General features: G+C 37.6%; 1 long non-coding RNA gene across 1 annotated transcript; it reads left to right on the forward strand.

Annotated features, from left to right (window-relative positions):
• The first annotated feature begins 2,723 nt into the window (after positions 1-2,723).
• LOC149912814 (uncharacterized) lies at positions 2,724-17,608 on the forward strand. The gene is made up of 3 exons (XR_016461497.1): positions 2,724-2,922; positions 16,633-16,748; positions 17,526-17,608. It is a non-coding gene; the product is annotated as an uncharacterized LOC149912814 (long non-coding RNA).
• Positions 17,609-18,062: the final 454 nt, after the last annotated feature.

Genomic DNA, 18,062 nt, shown 5'->3' on the forward strand with positions numbered 1-18,062 from the left:
AATTCACAGCTTGAGCTCATTTCTGGTGAGATCCAGGCACAATCAAAGGAAGCCCCATGCATGTTTTCTGTCTCACTTTTGCTAATGTCTTTCATGTTAATTCCCCCACAACCTTTTCTGACTCTGCCAAGCACTGATTGCCAACTGTGCCAGTCTACCATGCCATTTGTTGGGAGAACAAACAGGGCTAAAAATAAGGGTGGCCAAATGCACTTTTAGTTGTTAACCACTCCAAGAACAGATGAACTTGGGTCACAGGAGATAATTGATATGCAATGCTTCAGCACATTCTGGGTTCAAACACTGTCCAATTCAGTGAAAGTAGACTTTTTCTCGTGAGAAGCAAACTGCAAGCAGTTTGAAAGCTCTGTTGGCAGGTAATTCCATTCAGATATGCATATTTGGGTCTTTCTCAGCCTCCCAGTTCAACTCCCCCCAGAGATGCTCCAAAAAGAAAATTCAAAAGTGACCACACATTCGAACATCAGCGTCAGCAGCCTCATTGTTTCCTGATGAAAGATGGGAACGGTGGCAGCCAGAAGAATCCAAAGAGCACTTGTTTACTGCATCATTTGTCATGTGCTCCTGATGCTGAATGAGAAAGCAGTCCCTAGGAAGTTAAAATGTCCCAAACTCCCACTAGCAGTGAAGACGCAGTGTTGAGTGTGCACGCAACCATGCTGGAGTTACTGTTAAATCTTCTGAAGCAACCTGAGGAACCACATGGGAGAACTTCCAGACTACTTAAGGGGTAGTTTTCTTGCACAGCAGGGCATCATATTTAACTGAACTGAAACCAGAACAGGGCAAACAGAGGACAGATTTACTAAGCTCCCAGTTCACCCAATTACAGAAATCTTTAATTTTTATTCTCCAAAAGAGAGAAACAATAAGTGTTAAAATACAGTCATTAGGAAGATAACAATCTATGATTCCTTGGATTTGTTTTACTTTTAAAGCTCTAAAAACCTCATTTGAAAAAAAAAAAAAGTAATCCCTTCAAGTATGTTCCTACTGGAAAAGAAAAAAAAAAAAAAAAAAAAAAAGGAGAAAGAAAGAATTATGAGGTTGATTTTTTTCCCCCCGCTGATGTAATTATGAAAAATCAGCCCAAGGAAAAATTTTCAAAGGGAATGACAGCAAGAAATACTCCATGGAACACAGGAAAAACACAATAAGTTTTAATGCCAAATGATGGCATTATTTGTTTTCATCATTAGAAAAAGTATGTTTCCCCTTGCATTGTAGACATTTTTTTAAATTATCTAAGTATATACGTCCACTGAATAAATGGTCTAAACTGACTTCTGACCATCTGCTGCTTGTCATACTGACCTCAGATTTTCCTTATCACTACCTGCATTGAGTTGTAGATTTTTTCTCTTTGAATATGCTAAAATGATTGTAATTGGATGTTTTTATTCAAAAACAAATGAATAAAAGACAGCAAACATTTGTTTTCCTATTCACATATGATTTTTGTGTGTGTGATTATGGGAAAAGTATTATTTTTCCTTTTCTTATTCAGTGCAAGAAGCACAAAATGGAATCTCCTTTCTCCATGAGTAGAAAGAAAGGAAAAAAAGCTGGATACTTCTACCTACAATTTTTTAGCTAATGAAAATATGAATTGTATTTATTTTTCAGACAGCTCTCCTCTGCCACTTGTCTCAATCTCAACATACAATGCCCTGTTTTTTTGCAGAAATTTTCCAGCTTCTCTGCCTGCCTGTCTGCTTTGCATTGCCTTAAGTACCTACTGTTGAACAAGGAAGAGCCTCTGCAGCCCAAAACCAGCATGAGCGAGAATGTGGCTGGAACTGCCTGCCTGCTCTGCTAATTGACCAGTGGCTAAAAGCATCAATTCTTCAGCTAAGTACACATGGTATAAGCTAAAATCCTACAAATTAATGACAAGGACCAACATAGACTGAGCAGAATCTTAAGCTTGTATCAACACATTTAGGTTAACATTTTCAGTTTAAAAGACTTTAAAGGCAGGTATGAACATCTGATGCACAAGAATTTCTCAGAAAGAAGTGGCTGATGTGGGATGAGTCACATATCTAAGTTGTAAGATGTAGAGGGCAGCTAGAGAATTCATTTGATATCAACTTTAAACTTTCTAGAAAAGCTAAAAAACAAAGGGACTTTTTTTTTCTCTCATATTATTTATGGTATTCACTGCCATAGGACATCATAGAGATCAAGAATATGAGTGGTTTTTTGAGGAGACTAGACAGAGTGATGTAGATAAGACCATTTGTCTCTGTTCAGAATAGATGCTGCGCTGTAAATCCACACCTGCCCTGCAGCAGCCTTTTGTCAGCAGAGGGCCCTTAGGTGCAGATAGGAATGCTGACCTCCAGGCAAGCTCCTGCCAAGCAAGTGACCTGGGCAGGAACCCAATACTGTCAAGACACAAGACATCAGTACATGACACCACAGCACTCCATCACTTTTAGTGACACTGCCCTTTCTGCATTATCTGAAACAGTGGCAAAGTAAATAAGATTCCATGTTCCTAATCCCTCTCTGGGAGAAACTATTAGGAGGCTTTTTTCACTGGAAGCAGAGAGCAAAATGCCATGTAAATTATCATCATTGCAATAGGGGCATGGTTTACTGATGCGACTCAGAAGGTCAGATTGATGGTTGGACTTTATAATCTTGACGATCTTTTCCAACCTAGGTAATTCTATGGATCAGTGTGCTCCAACAAGACCACTCAGTGTTTAGTGCTGAGCCCTTCTCCAGTTTTCTTAGTTACTTTGTTGGTCCCTGTTGGTATGGATGCATACATATACAGCGTCTACCTCTAACCCAGCTGGAACAGGAAGCAGCCCAACTACTTGGAGTCAATTCCCAAATGAACTAATTTGAAAAGAGGTCCTGATGTGTCACTGGACAAGGTGGCTGCTGGTAAGGCACCTCTTCTCTTTTCACTACCTTGCGCACGGTAAGCAAGTCTCTGAGAGGACTTCCCAGTTATGCCACCTCTATCGTCCCTCCATAAACTCAATTGGTCTCCCATTCAGCATCAGCCACTGATCCACGGACCACAGGGTTAAGCAGATTTCCCAGATTTCCCAGGTCCCAGAAACTTCCAGCAATCTCCTCATTTTTTACCACAGTCTCCTTCTGTATATCTATCCACATGCCCAGCCATACCTCCACACACCCAACAACAGGACAACAACGGGCATCTGCTGTCACACTGGTGAGGACCAGCTAACTTTGAATAACCAATTTAAATTATTAGCAACCCTCCTGCTGATGACAGCAAGATAGCTGAGACTTGCCAGAGGATGTTCTAGCAGTGGAGCAGCTTATTTTGCAGCTCTGAACTAATCTGAACAGCAATAATATTTTGTACCATTTTTCTTTCTGCATGCAGAGTGAAAAAGCAGCATTACACTGTGTTACTTCCATACATAAGACAAATTGTAAAGACATTTATGGAGCTGTACCCTCCAAGCTACAGGGCTCCTGCATGCTCTGTCTGCATTAAATCCCAATTGAGGCATTTCTGAATGGCTTTTAGTACCATTTCCTAAACTAACTGCACTTTCATGCACAATTGTGAGAAAGAGACAACACCCTTTTTCCTTTCCTTTCCTTTCCTTTCCTTTCCTTTCCTTTCCTTTCCTTTCCTTTCCTTTCCTTTCCTTTCCTTTCCTTTCCTTTCCTTTCCTTTCCTTTCCTTTCCTTTCCTTTCCTTTCCTTTCCTTTCCTTTCCTTTCCTTTCCTTTCCTTTCCTTTCCTTTCCTTTCCTTTCCTTTCCTTTCCTTAATATATGAATAAGTATTCTGTCCTTTTCACAGGTTTTTAAATGTTTTCCAGGAACTATACTGTTGAGTCCATTAACACTGTGGCCTTAACCAGTTGGAATGCTGACTCACATGTACTCCTGTGATATATTCCTCTTGGCAAACTAAAAACAAGTTTTAACCAGAGGGGCAGGAATCTTGCAAGTCTGACTGACCAATATAATGCAGCATGGTCATATGAGACATTGGGTAATTCTATTGATATTTGTGGAATAGGATGTTGCTTCACTCTTGCTTCACTCACATTGTCTTTCATCCCTTTGCAAATAGTCATCCTGAAGACTCATGCAAAGAAAACATTTTGACACCAGGCACTTAGAAGAGTATGTTACCTTTAGGACCATGACAAAAATAATTCTATTATTAAATTCATTATTTACACTATTTAATGCAGAATAGGCATAATCTTCTATTATTGAAACAACCTTAGACATTATAAAATCTGTGAATAAATTTCTAATTTACTATGTTTCCTATTTGTTGAAATAAGGTATAATCATGACTAAAAGGAAGCTAGAGGATACCTACACAAAATGAGTTATTCCTCTTAAATATGTCTATAAAACAGCAGATACAAACAAGGGTTGGTGAAGGAACCATTATAGGTCCCTTCCAACGTGGGACATTCTGTGAACTGGTATAATGAGAAGTAGGATGGGAATCAATAATTAGTGTGTAGGAGTATCTGGAAGTTAAAATCCTTCATAGTCAATAGGACTCCTGAAAAAGTATTTATCTAACAGAAGGGCAAACTAAAGGAAAAGGAAAAAAAAAAAAAAAAACAAATCCTGAAAGAGAAAATGGCACAGATAGGATCAAAATGTAAGAGCAGCCTTATTGAGACTGGCCAAGGACTGAAGGAACCCCCAAGACAAAACATGACAGTGGCTGGGACCAGATGATTTCAGGGCTCCAGAGCAAGGGAGCACTGCCCATTCCTTCCCCCCAGCTCCCACCTGCTGGCACTCTTGAGCTCACAGAGCCTGAAGAAATGACAGGACCATCCCATGCAATAGTAGTCACCCACAGACATATCCTTTGCAAATTTGTCTAATCCTTTTAAAACTAAAATTTTACTTTCAGCCTCTGTTGTGTTCTTTGACAATGGTTCCACAATTGGTTTAGGCATGGCTCACTTCCACTGGTTTAAGAAAGACTCTGTATACATATAAAGAGAAAGAATTGAATATGGATTTGAAAGCTCTTTAATTCTCCACACTCTGGTTATATGAATAAACACAGAACTGCTGGTTGTAAAACCTGCTGTTCAGAGATTATGAAACGGCACAGATTAAATTCCACAAGCATCTGTAAAAATATTCAACAGAATAAATCAGATCCAGTAAATTAATAAATCTAGATTGTTGATCCCATTTCTGTACCTAAAACATGGCACCATGAGTGACACAGCTCCTTCCCTTTTGGCCCATCATTCAGCTTTCCTATCCTAAGTCAGACCATCAAGAACCAACAAGAAACTTTAGAGGAAATTGTTTAGTCAGCTTTCTGCTTTTGTGCATTTTGATCAGAGGGTTGACAAACACAACAGATTTTCACCTATTCCGTGGCCAAGCACCTACATGCCTGCACAAGCATTTATGGCCAGGCCTACAGAAGAGGTTGCTATTTGGTACCAAGATTGTTGCAGAAGGGTTCCAAAATGAGCCTGTTAAATCTGACGGAAGCCATGTATAGTGCATGAATACATCTCTCCTAGAAGAAAACTGGAATTCAAGCTTTCTCCCTCCCAGATAAAACACTGAAATATTTATGATAATAAAACACTGGAAGCCTCCTGGGAAATAAGCTATCATAGCCTTTTGACTTGAGGGGTATTGTCAAATTCCTGTATGCCAAACTAACAGAAATAAAACCACAAAGTTATTTGGTACCAATCATCTGTGATTTAGCAAGCATTTTCATGCTAGAAAACAACAACAACAACAACAACAATCTAGAGACCATAAAGATTAACAACACCATTTGGCATCTAGTTCCTCATTACTTCCAGCAACTGAACTTTTCTCTAGCAGGCGCATGAGACAAAGGAGACATCTTCAAATTAAATATATGGAATAGGACCCAAGCTGTAATATTCAGTAACGACCAAAACGAACTCTATCACAGATAATTACCACCCAGGCCTATATCCAAACTGTTCACAGCATCAGAACAGGAAAACATAAAAGTTTACTGTGACTTACATGAAAAGAAGTGAAAATAACTCATCACTGCAAGCAATTAAAGAAAAAATAAAGTAAATAGTTCTAGGATTATAGTTTTGCCAGCAGGCTTTGCCACTTGTTCCACCACAGCTCAAAGCAATTTCCAAGTTATGAAATGCATTGTTAGCTTTAGGTTACAAATATTCTTCTGTATGGAAAATTATGAATACATGTAAAGTTTTTTTCTTTAGGCAATACAAATTATTCTGAATAAAGTAACACATACCACTAGTTTCTTTCATATCCATACTTTTTTGAAAAGTATTTTGTATGTGTCCTTTTATTTACAATATCTTTCTACAGAAAATAGGCTAGGCTTTTTTTTTTTTTTAAATGCTATTCAGGTAATGCATATTAGAAACAATACTGAATGCCATAGCCACCCCGAATGGAGTTTCCTATAATGTTTTATCAGAATTTACTATTGCAGAACTCTGATGATGCAAATTTGGCTTAGAGATCCCATAGCACTTTGTATGTACCTTGTACTAATGTGAAAAGGTACAAAAAAAGCAATAAAAAAGGAGTGTTAAAACTGACATCCTTGCTTCAGATAATCAAACCTGCAAGATTTCTAAACAGGCCATTTGTGTGATGCAAAGCTTCATCCAGCTACATCAATTTGTTTTATCGCAGAGAAAGAAAAGGCAGTTGTGCACATTTTATTTGTTCATTTTTTACAGAAAATGTTTACGAGTTGTGCATCAGATTCCTACCACTTCATGATTTAAATGATGAAGTAATTAACTTGTCTAACAAAAACAAAAAAACAAAAACCAAAAAAATTAGAAAGGAATTCAAAAGAAACTAGCCAGAGGCAATTATTGTATTAGCAGTAATATCCTCCTTTGAAAATTCAAAATCTGCTTTTAAATGTCCTGTGGGCTATGGGTTTGCTTCTGATGTCAACGGAAGGAAAGCAAGTTTCCTTCTCACTCTTTGAAGAAACACAGTTCATCACTGTCTTATCTGACAGGCAGTCATTATGCTTTTTACTGAAATCAATTCTTAGCTTCATGGGAGGTGTTCAGCATAGCTCTTGCTATGAAATAAAGGCACCTTCCCTAGAAAAGTAATGCTGAAAGACAAGTGGAATTTACTATTCCCTAAAGACATCTAATTCTGAAAATTACTTGGTAGAGCCAAACTTACGCTTGCGTAATTGAAGCCAAGTCCATTTGCACAACAAATGCTTACAGTTTCCCACTCAGGTTTTAACATCTAACTTTTGCCACCCACCAAGCTTATTTTAAATAGTACATTTTCTGTAACTTTATTTACTCTAATGAAGGCTCTGCAGCATAGGAGCATGATTTTCATGTAGAGTAAGAAAGAAAATAGGACAATTGTTCAATCACTCAACAAAACACTTCTCAGATTAATTCATAATATGTTTTTTTTTATTTTTTTTTTCTCCCTAAATTCAAAAAAGTAGTCTTAGTAGGCTATTCAAATACAAATTTTCACAACTGCACATGTACAAGCATAAAATAGCATATTGCCATGGAGATGAATCTAGTCCTGCCAATTCACCTACTCCTCCCCCTGTATATTTCTTAAGCTGATGACAGAGCTGCAGCAGTATCTCTGGGAAACTGACAGCGCTCGTCTTGCCAAAGCCATCCATATTTATCTGGCTTGATATATTACTGGAACCTAGATCCTCCATGCACTGTTCAGCAGTCTAGTCTACAGTACAAGCACAACTGCCATTCCTTCTCTACCCAAATATCAGGGGGAAGAAAGTTAGAAGGGGGAGAGAAAAAAAGATGTCTATCCCTGAAGATGAACAATAGTCCTAAAAAGATGAGTAAATCTTATCACTCATGGAGAAAATGGTTTCATTCGATTGTGTAAAGTCATTAAAATTTGCTTGCAGTCTCCCACTGCAATGGCTTTTTTTATGCTGCCTTCCTAGCCCTCTTGTTCCTTCAGAGCTGTCACCCGTGTTGGGTCTTCAAAGCATGGACAAGAGTTTGACACTGTCAGATGGCCAGGTTTCTAATCTATATGAAAGAGGTTAAATCTAAGTGTTCCTAATGGCAAGAATTAATGTGATAAGCTTTTGGTCCTAAATATAAAAAATAACCAATCACAAATGTCTGAGCCAGGGCATATAATAACTGTTCTATATAATATATACATTCCATATAGTATATGCTACCTGATAGATTATTAACTAGACATAACATTCTAAGGCCATATGAAGATATTGTGAAATAGCCTTAAGGTAGGTCATAGGCCAAGCAAGCATGCTTAATTTCAGAGAGAACTGCTAAAGGAATGTGCGCTTATTTAATTTTTTGGATCAGCCTTAATTTTCCTTAGTTCAATGGTAATACCCCTGTTTGGTCACTCCCTGTTTTCAGGGGTCTCTCAGAGCACAACTCTGATTTTCTCACCAAGTTTGGTCTTTGAATTTGAATGATTCCTGAGAGTCACTAACAATAAATCTGAGAGTCTACTACAATAAATCTTAGGAAAAGAAAACAAAGATGCATTGTTTAAACATGCACTGTCACTGTAGAAGTAAATAAGAGCGATTAATGTTTTGCTTTATAAACCATCTGGTTTCTGTATGCTGAAAAACCTGGATTACATCTATAGTTCAGATGAAATGTAATAATAGAAACTAGTTATAAAGGAAGTTGTTTATACAATCTCCTTTTCACCATTATTTCTTTCTTCTCTTCTCTGCTATTATTTATTTTAAATTTTAGTTTAAGTGAATTAGATTTCATCCATAACCAGTATGTGACTGTGCATTGCTGGCCTGCCAGCTTCTACTGAGACCTCACTGAAATCAGCTGCTTCTCATCCTTCTGCTCGCTGCATTAGAGACTTTCCAAAGTTTTCCTTCCTCAAGGAATTAGAAGGTCTCCCTAGTACTATTACACATTTTTTTCTGAGAATTATTTCATACCCAGACCGTAAGCAAAATCTTATCACCTGCATGTTGCACGAACACAAGCAAACCTGCAGTAAAACTCTGTAAGAGTGCAAGGTCACGTGCTCAAGAATTAGAAAAGTTAGGATTTAAAGCAGAGTAAAGATAGTGTCATAATTAACAACAGCAGGCCTCCTTAACTTCCAGTCTTCAAGACACACTTCTTGTACAGTTCCGATCTTGGAAAAAAAGCAAGCTTAAAGTATGACATCATATCTCCATGTGGCATGAGTCACCACATCAAGATGCTTTGAACCACTTAACACCCAACTCACCACTTAAGGTAAGACCAGAACTGACAGAAGCAGGCAAGCCACTGCTCTGCTGTCAACAATTGAACAGAAACAGGAGGTTTCGCAAACATTTACCAATGGGAGATTAGAGATTCATCCAGAGAAATATTTCGTGCAGCACAGAACTTTCTACCCAATCTCCATCTCCTTAGCCACTTAACTCATTCTCTCCCTTTCTACTCTTACAGTCAGGACAGTATATTTCATTATTTCCAGCATCTCTGTCCAGTTTTGAGATTCTTCTTTCAAATGAAGTTGTTCCTTTTATCCATTTTCTTGGCAACTCTCATTGGCCAGGTGTTAATGCATTCTGCTACTTGTTTTTCTCTTCCTGACCTGCACTTATCACTAGTGGACTGCATTTACTGTATTTTTCTAAATCTTTGTGCTCAGTGGTTTGACTTTTTTATTTGGCTAAACCTTACTCTTCCCTCAGACATCTATCAACTATTTCTCTTCTTCCATATCACATTGGGTCCTAGTCTACTTGTTTTCCAGTTCAAGACTCTTTCTCTGCATATCACCCTTCTCACTTGTTCACTTTCAACTTCTGTACCCCTTTCACCAATTTCCCCTCTGACAATTTGCACTTCTCTTTCTGGACTTCTCCTCCTCTCTGGACTCCTTCTCAGCACTGTTTCACTTCAATATCTACATCAGGATATCTCTGCCATACTGTTGAAGTGCATCAAGGAAGCACAGGAGATAGTCTCCTCTATACTATCCAGTGTTCGACCACATCTAACTATGCAGCAAATTACAAATGAAATTAACTTTTTTATTATTAAATCCTGCCAAATTCTGGTCTTTGATATGTTCAGCATGGACAAAATCTTCACAACTACCAGAAATGCAGAAATCATTTCTTTAAATTGCTTCTAATTAACAATGATTTTCAAAAGCTTGTGCATCATAAAAGGAGTTTTGCTGCTAGCAGTCAGGTTTCTGGAGTTTCTCAGAGAAAAGTTGCCAGAGTTCTTCTAACAAGAACAAAATTATACGTTTTTGTTCATTCTTGTTTTCTGGGGAAAAAAAACCTCACAGGTATTTTTCCGCATAATTACAGGTACCCTGCAGGCACACATCTCACCTGGAAAGCTGAAGTTCAAGTGATTAATGTTTAGCAGAGTTTAAATGAGAAGGGAACAGAAAACAGTGAAAATACAGACATTCTTCATAGATGATGCTGCTAGTCTGACCTTCAACATTAACTGTGTATTTTGCTTTTTACTTTTAGAACAGGTTTCTGTATGTTGGAGATAAAATACAGCTCTCAGAATCACCGAGGTGAAAACATACCATCTGAACCAATTGTTGAAGCCATGCAGAGGTGCCATATGCTCTCTCTTGAATGTTCTGTATTTCAGTTTTCCAGAAAATATTTTGCTCATCTGGAAATAGTCTTCTTCTTGGATAATACATAAGTTTAGTGTTTTCTGTGTCTTTTATGCTACATCTTCTTTTTTTTTACTGAATGGAAGTGGTCAGTGAATTCCCAAGCCAAGCAGTGCTTTATTTAGTTTAATGGAGGCTCTGGTGTTTTCTTTCAAGTATATAATGTAAGGAATGGCATCATTTTTTAAAAACAGTACAAGGGGAAAAAATAGCCCAACTGCCCCAGACTCATTCCTTCTTATCTCTGACAACATGTGCAAGCGGACGCAACACAGTAGCAGGGAAATGGAATGGGATTATTGTATTAAGACTCTATTTATACCATGGAGAGCAGAAAAAGCTTTCATAATAGCTGCTAATGGAAGAGATGTTATCATGTGTCCTTTGTATTACCAAGGTCTGTAGGCTCAACTCAAAATCCCTGCCATCAGGTCTGCCTGTTGGCAAGTTTAATACATCACAGATAATTGCTGTGAAAAAGGCTTGTCAAGAAAAAGGCCTTTCCTGCTGCATTCCTATAACCTACAATAAATACACCCTGTGTGAAAATCCACCCAAAATAAAGACTTGTAGCTAACAGAGCCAATGAAAAAAATATATAATCTATTTTCATCTTTCAGATTTCGGTAATCTGGTAGCATCTGACCCCGTATCTTTAAAGGGATTTGATCCAAAGAAGTACTCAATGCTTTGATCTCAATAAAGACTGCTTTTCCATTAACTCCAAACTTATGCACCTGTTCAAGCTCTATGTAAAAACATAGCTCTCAGTTTAAGGCAAAAATCAAAGTCCAAATGACAGTTTTCCCCTATGATTGTAAGTAATATCCCATGAACAATGTTACAGCCTGGTTTTTGGCAAACATCAACCATATCTCACATACAAGTTCAGGGTGCCTTTATAATGCAGAAAAAAAAAGGAAACTAAAACCACAGAATCAGACAACATGAAAACTTCACTCAACAAATAAGAAATTAGCCATTGCTTTTGAAATAATGTCTTGCAGATCAATGGAACTGTATTAGTGTCTGAAGTATTCCACAGATTTCAATCAGTTTCCTGGACTCACAAAAAAGAATTATTTCAGATTTACCACTTTAGATGATTCCATCTACTTCTACCATCTACTACTAAAAAATCTAAAATTTTTTGCAAAAATTTTAAAAGATGGAACAAGCAAAACATGGCACCACTATAGTTTGTTGTTGTTTTTGTTTTGTTTTTTTTTTTTTTTAAATCTGAGACTTTAAAAAAAAAAACTAAACAGATTTTAAAAAAAATGTCTGGGTACAGTTTAAATTCCTAGAAGATGGGATTCTTGGGGTCAAGACAGTTGAAGAAAGGTCTTACAACATGTTTCCCTCTTTATGATGAATACTGGATGAGGAAAATCAGAGTGATGTGAAAGTGTCGTGGATCATCTATGTAGTATAAAATGATACATCAGACCAAAAAATATGCATTTGGTGTTCTTTTCTGATCCTTACACATATCAGAAGGCAAAGAAGGGTGAATTGTGTTATTTCTTGTGCATTATCAAAAGATTTCTTTACCTGATGCTTTTCCAGATTTTGATTCACTACTAGTTCACATACCAGTGCACTGTAATTAAAAAGTCTTTTAAATTTCTGTTTAACTTCTGTTGATTTCCTTACAGAACTTCCTCTGTTTAATTAAATTGATCAACACAACTTGCAACTTGCAATCAGACTGAGCTTCCGAGTGGCTCAAATACGACTTTTGCCTTTTTTTTTTTTTTTTTTTTTTTTTGCATCTATTAACTTGCATATTCATCAATACAGTTTGTAAACAAAAATTTATTATCATACTTACATCTTTGGAACACATACTGCCCCTTGAAACAAGATCTTCTTGTGTAAAAATCTTTTAGGAGGAATTCTGGCAATTTTTTTTTTTAGGTCAAATTATTATCCTGATTCAATGTGAAATATTCTCCCAGAATACATACTAGCTTCCTTGTTGTACTCAGCTATTCACTTCAAATGAAGGGTTTCTGGGATGGAGTGAACAACAGGGTACCAACACATTCACAATGAAGTTCTAAAAGTCTAATTGTAAATATTATCTTATGTAATTTTAAGTGACTCAGAATAGAATAAATTCCACTGCTCAGTATGTAATCTATGACTCCCATTGAAATAACGAACACATGTTCGTTACCTCAAGAGAGCATCAACAAAAAACAGTAATGAAAGAATTTGTTCCTAGGACTTAAAATACTTGGTGAACTTCATCCTTCACCAGAGAAGAAGACACAAAATCTGAAGGATTTGAAGGAGCCTAAGACTTACCCAAAAGATTAGAACACTCATAAAACATATGCAATTTCATTTATTGTAAAAAATAAACCAGAAACTACCAAATGAGTCTATCTGAGGGGAATTAGCCAATAAATGGCCAGTAAATAAGACTACAACAACTTTTGGACTGATGGCATTGCCCTTCATTCCCCAGCTTCTTAAATGGACCACTATTCATAAGATTGAACCTTATAACCTAAGGTTGAAAGGAGGTGGGAATATAGATCAGAAGTAAATCATGCTTTTAGGAATGTGCCAATTGTTGGACTGCAAAGCTACATGCCCAGAGAGTATCAGATGAAACACCAGTCTTGTGTTTTCTACTGCAAAGTAGTAACATACAGCATAGCTAAGAGATGTGCAGAAGAAGGAATCTCTCTGAGCAAACAACTGAACTGATAGATCCACTTCCTGGAAAAATTTTTAGAGATAAATATCCCAACGTAAAATTGTGATCTCTTTTAGAATAAATTAGTAAATGAATAAGCCAATATCTCAGAATCCCAAAACACATCACAAAACACAGAAAAACTCCTACAGGCAAACAAATTTCAGGAAACAATGCCAGAATCCTACAACAGATATACTGATATGTCATAATTGATAGTAAGAACTTCTCTTGAGAAAAGTCACAATGATTGTGAACCTAAATTTATTCAGAACAAAATCAAATATGTCTCCTCCTTCCCAGCCTGTTATATTTGTTTCCTTAAATCATTCACACAAGTGGAAATATCTGAAGTATAAAATAAAGAGAAGAGATAGACAATCACACTAGTTTTGAGATGAATAGTCTCACGAATGTTCTCATCTCATGTCTTCAGACCTGAGCAGGCAAGAAATCAGTAGGTGGTCTGAGATGGTAACAACACTACAAACAGGTACAAAATGAGCTTTTGGGCCTCATTTTTTTCTGATGAAATATGAACTAGATCACTACTGTGACATACCTTGTTACTAGAACACCATTAATGTATTAGGACTTTCCAGCATACAGGTGAATCCTAACTCTCTCTGAAAGACCTGTAGACTTAATTCACATCTCAAAGAGTAGCCTGGAAAAGTATAGTTACTAGTGCTCAGAAGAGCAGATTGCTGGACAAGCCCAGGAATGGAGGTATACCCTTCACCTTACAAACTTGTAAACATATGAAGAAGTAGTGATAATCTTTAATTAATTTACAGTTAGCAGGACTTTGAAAGATAATGGCCATAAACAATGTACTTTCCACACAGTCTTTTAATGCTGGAAATTTGCTGTTACATGATAAGATAATCCTTATCAATCCCACTTGCTTTTGGCTACATCTTTGGAAAAAAAAAACATCTACTTCCAGGAAAGATTAAATAATAGACCTTAATAGACCCTGTCAATACTGCCCCAGTGTTGCATCAGTAGATTCTGGGGTGGAATATTTTGTGCTTCCAATAAAATAAAAACGGATCAAGATATTCCTTCTCTATATTTCTATCTTTAAAAGAAAACAAACATATGAATCATATCTTAAAACAGCTGTGCCTAAGTATATTGTTATTACACTAGCATTTTAAAGGAAAAGTAAGGGAGTACAGAAACTGAGGAATGCCTTTAACTAGATATGTTCCACTGGCTTCTAGGGTAACCTACAACTGCAAAGTACTGAAGCAAGGATCTACCATAGAAAAACAAACCACAAACAATGAATACAGGAGAGTCAATTTGGAAATATGTATAAAAGCAAAAAATATTTCTTTAATAAGTAACCTGTGTAGAGTTTGTCGGATGATCTCTCATTGTAAAGCATCTCGTGGTTAGTATATTTAAAATTTAAACTGCATTTCATCTTTATGTCATGAGCTTGTGCCTCTATCTGTTGTTCATAACAAATTCAATGATGGGTCAAAAAGTTACGCCCTTCAACCCAGTTCTCAGTTACACCCCTGCAATAGCACTGACCTCATATTCTTGGCATGGAAGGGGTGTAACTGAGAAGACAGTATGACCCATTTTATGCTCTACCCAGTGATGGAATAGAGCTACTGCACTGAAAAGGTCAGAATGCAGTTAAGGATTATGGAAATTAAAAAAGCAAAGGTGCATAAGCAACAAGGCATCTTTTTAATTAAATAAGTAAATAAATAAAAATAGCTCAGTGTGAATAAACATCTACCTTTATTTTGTGAAGACTAAGGTAAAACTTCTGAACTACTTAAGATTTATGCTCCTGTCTCTCTTGCACAGGATTCCTATTCATAAGTGAGGATGAAAACTGAGAAAATTTTCACCCGAGGTTCTGAAGAAGTTAAAACAAGAAGAAGAACTTTAAAAAATAATTAGGCATTTATTGATGATCTTCTACTAACATTTTTTGTGGGCTAATGCTTTACTTACAAGCTATGACTTTAATCAAACAAATATATTTCAGACAAAACTGAAAGATGAGCTACATGCTGAAGTCAATATTAAAACACAAAATTTACATCTACATTAATTTTCTAAGGATAACCTTTATACATTTTTGTGACAATGATTTTAATTTATCGTGACAATGCAAATTTCTGTTAAAGACATTTGTGGCATTACAGTTGGTGAAAATACAGGGCAGTACTTTAAATAAAAAAATAAAACAAGAAAGTTTCAAACCATTGAATAAGTCTGGCTACTGAGGGAGGTGGTGCAGCAATATTGTAACTAATACAACCATCCATGTTCCATTTGCCTATGAAAAAAATAGAAAGTAACTTAAACAAGCAAGAAAAACAAAACAAACAAAAACACATAAAGCAGAAACTAAAAAAAATGGAGAAGGTCAGTTTGAGGTCAATTTGCTTTGTAGCATAATCTTTGCATTCGAAGGGAAGAACTCCATGTGTTACCAGTAATAATACAAAGGTCACTTTTGTAGAACAGCATTTAGTAGGACACTTGAAGCACAATGCAAGGCACTCAGAGCACAATGTTACATTCCTCAAACTAGCCTGATGTACCTTGGCAAACGGATGGAATAAAAGCATTAGTTTGGAAACACTTTTTCACAAATAGAGTTCAACAGTGGTATTCTTCTATTCACAATGAGATCCTGACAGAATGGCTCAGGTGTCTAGAGCTTGGAGGTCTACATACCAGCTTTCCTTTAGTGACTGAAGAATAGTTCTCCAACTTTGGAGTCGAAAGCACTAATTAGGCTACAGCAAGTGGAATCCTTCCCATTAAACAATACATTGATGTAGGGGGGGAAAAAAAAAAAAAAAAAAAAAAAAAAAAAAAAAAAAAAAAAAGTGAAATTAAAATCATTCAGTTCAAAGGGATCTACAAACTTCATCTAGTCCAACTGCCTGGCCACTTCAGGGCTAACCAAAAGTGAAAGTATGTTATTAGGGCAATATCCAAATGCCTCTTGATACTGACAGGCATCAGGCCTCAGCTGCCTCATTAAGAAGCCTATGCCAGTGTCTAACCACCCTCACAGTACAAAAATGTTTCCCAGTGTACAATCCATTCTCCCCTGGTGAAGATCCACGCCAATCCCATCCTTTCACTGATGCCCAAGAGCAGAGCCTGGCACCTCTCACTGCTTCCCACCTCAGGGAGCTGCAGAGAGATGTAAAGTTGCCCCTCCACCTTCTCTTTTCTTTATCAGTGACATCGATGATGGAATCATCTGCACCCTCAGCAAGTTTGCTGATGAAACCAAGCTGAGTGGAGTGGTTGACATAGTGGAAAGAAGGGATGCCAGTCAGAGGGACCTCAAGAAAGGTAGGCCTGGGTGAATCTAATGAGATTCAACACAGCAAAGTACAAGGTTTTGCTCTTGGGCCAGAGGAATCCCAGGCAGCTGGGATTGCAATCCTTGAGAGCAGCTTTGCAGAGAAGGACCTGGGGGTCCTGATGGATGAAGAATTTAACATGAGCCAGCAGTGTGCTCTTGCAGCTCGGAAAGCAAATGGTATCCTGGGCTCCATCAGAAGAGGGGTGGCCAGCAGGGACAGGGAGGTGATTTTCCTGATCTACTCTGCTCTTGTGAAGCCCCATCTGGAGTACTGTGTCCAAGTACAAGAAAGACAGGGAGCTGTTGGAGAGGGTCCAGAGGAGAGCCACAAAGATGATCAGGGGACTGGAGCATCTCCTTTACGAAGACAGGCTGAGGGAGCTGGGCTTGTTCAGCCTGGAGAAAAGAAGGCTGCGGGGTGACCTCATTGCAGCCTTTCAGTACAAAAGAGAGACTATAAACAGGAAGAGAATCAACTCTTTGAAAGGGTAGATAACAGCAGGACAAGTAGAAATGGTTTTAAGTAGAGAGAGGGAAGATTAGGTTCGATGTCAGGGTTGTCAGTTCTTTACAGAGAGAGTGGTGAGGTGCTGGATCAGGCTGCCCAGAGAGGTTGTGGATGCCCCATTTCCTAGAGGTGTTCAAGCCCAGGCTGGCTGGAAGGTTAGTGGCCCTGCCTGTGGCAGGGAGATTGGAGATTCATGATCCTTGAGGTCCCTTCCAACCCAGGCCATTTTGTGATTGTGTGTGTGATTCTTTTCCAGATAAGTCAACATGTTTCCTCAGCCTCTCCTCACAGGATATGTCTTACAGCTCTTTTGCCAGTTCTGGTGCCTCCTCTGAGCACTTTCAAAGACATTAGTATCCTTTCTAGATTGTGAAGCTTAGACACATCAAAGACTCTTCTTCCAGGACCAGACAAGCTGACAACAAGCATGTACCTGCATTTTTTCTTTTCTTGCATCGCTACTTGAACTATACTCAAGTACTGAGTTGAAGAGGAATGATGAAACTGAATGTGGACAGTACATATTTGTTCAAAGTCACATTTGTGAACATCTAACAATATGAACTTTGCAGTTATCAAGTCAGGAATGTTTAGATGCACATAGCTAAGAACAAAAATTATACCACCTGGCTTCTGATGTCTGCTTCCAACTATTCACTGCTTTAGAGCCCAGTCTGCAAACCTACTGACAGTTCTACTGAGGATAGCGAATGGTTTGTCCAATTGTGATGATTTCCAGAAAACCTCAAGAGTGAAATATTAAGTGATAAAAGACAAAAGAACATCAATACAG

This window comes from Phasianus colchicus, chromosome Z (assembly GCF_987193195.1).
Source record: "Phasianus colchicus chromosome Z, bPhaCol1.hap1.1, whole genome shotgun sequence".
NCBI lineage: Eukaryota > Metazoa > Chordata > Aves > Galliformes > Phasianidae > Phasianus > Phasianus colchicus.